The sequence below is a fragment of the Pelodiscus sinensis genome, chromosome 1, assembly GCF_049634645.1.
Source record: "Pelodiscus sinensis isolate JC-2024 chromosome 1, ASM4963464v1, whole genome shotgun sequence".
NCBI lineage: Eukaryota > Metazoa > Chordata > Testudines > Trionychidae > Pelodiscus > Pelodiscus sinensis.
The window spans coordinates 53,416,466-53,418,397 of NC_134711.1; positions in this window are offsets into that span (position 1 = coordinate 53,416,466).

The following is a 1,932-nucleotide window of genomic DNA, read 5'->3' on the forward strand; positions in this document are numbered from 1 at the left end:
AAAAGCCTGGTCTGCTGGGGCAGGGGGGGGGGAACGCACTAGCTGCACCCTCCCCCCCCAGCAGTCCAGGAAGACGCGGGCGGCAGACCAAGACGCACCGTGGTCCCGCCGCCCGGGTCCTCCGTGGCTTTGCTCCCCATCTCCCTGGTCTGCTGGTCTCCAGCAGACCAGGGAGACGGGGAGCAAAGCCGCGGATCACGCGGGCAGCGGGACAGCCGCGGCGCGTCTGGACTGTCCCGCTGCCCGTGTGCTCCACGGCTATGCTCAGCGTCTCCCTGGTCTGCTGGGGGGGATTCCCTCCCCCCGAGCAGACCAGGGAGACGCGGAGCAGCTTTTCTCGCCCCGGAGGACGCGGGTGGCGGGACCGCGGTGCATCTGGGCGTCCCGCCGCTCCCGTCCTCCGGGGCGAGAAAAACCCCGTTCATTACTGCGGATCTGACATAAGTCGGATCCGCGTAACTCGGGGACTGCCTGTACTACAAAAGTTTTGAAGTCACCACTGATTTGAATTGGACAGCAATGTGAACCTTGGCAGTTGCCATTTCAATGACAATACTCTTTGCAGACAAACAGCAATTTAACCTTTTTGTGCATAGAGATCACCATACATACATATTTATATAGAGAAAAAATGGTAAAAATACCTCCCATACACATAGCTGTGCAGCTAAAACAGCACAAAAGGCCATTGCCTGACTTCAAGGGACTTTATCAAACGCATATAAGCAATCCCACAGGCCTTGTCACCCAGAAATTACAAATGGGCTTCAATTGCTTGTAATTTGATTTGCTGGACATAACTCTCACACCACTGGGCGGATCATTGCACTTTGTCTACTACTGCCTAATCATATCTACCACCACCTCTACTTGTACTTTAACAAGGCACTACCGGATAGTGGCCAGGGTGGCACTCCCTAAGAACATCATAGAAGCCTGGTAGAAGTAGGTTCAAAACCACAGTCATGATGGCAGATAAGATACCACATGGGCACAGACTGAACTGTGAAATTTACACTTGGTGAAGTTAACCATGTCACTGTCAGGTTACAAAATTCACAGGCACACTTTCTATGTGGCTGAGTCATGAGAATCAGGCACTTCTCAACAGGATAAACTGGCATGGAAAGCTCTTGTATAACGTTTGTTCTGACAGTGTTGTATCCTCTCTGTGATAGCTGAAGCTCCCCTTTGAAAATAAGAAGGCAGGTGTTTTAAATGTTAGCTGCTTTTGGGAAAAGATCCAAAATCTGATAGTCTCCTCAAAGCAAAAGAAATTTGTCCAATCCTTGGAGCCTTTACCTGCATGTTTTCCATTTGCATTTGCTGAAACTGGTGTTTGAAACCATAGATCAAACTAGCAATCTGAGGGAATCAAGATTTATCTGCCTTTAGCAACAAGGGTAGAGAGGTTTTTTTTAATAAAATGGCTTTCAATTCTTTTTCCTTTGAGGGAAAGGCTACCATGAGCTCATTCTTCCAGGTCAAAGCAACACATCTAAAGCTCTCAGAGCTAATGCCAAGTCAGAGCTTAGGAAAGATTTCTTTCATGTCTTCTCTTTGGTGGGGAAATCCTTTGGTGAGAATCACAGCATCTATTACAAGGGGACTATTGCTGCATCTACTCTAGAAGGGTTACTGTAGTGTTCCCATTCTGCTTTAATTACCTCATCAAATGCATAGAATAGAAACAAGCAATTTTTGTTTACATCCCCAAGGAAAAGGTTCTTGAAAGTCTTTAGTGCAGCAGCTTATTAACTTTACTCTCTGGCTTCAATTTTGAAGCTCATTTGGTTTTGATCTTTGATTTTCTGCTGTTTTGCCTTGAGAGTTATCAGATAAAGCATTCTTGTTCTAGTACTTTTATGTTAGCCAGTAAATTCTTCCTTCTTGTACATGGCCTGTTCTGGAAGTGCGTCTCAATCAAGAGCA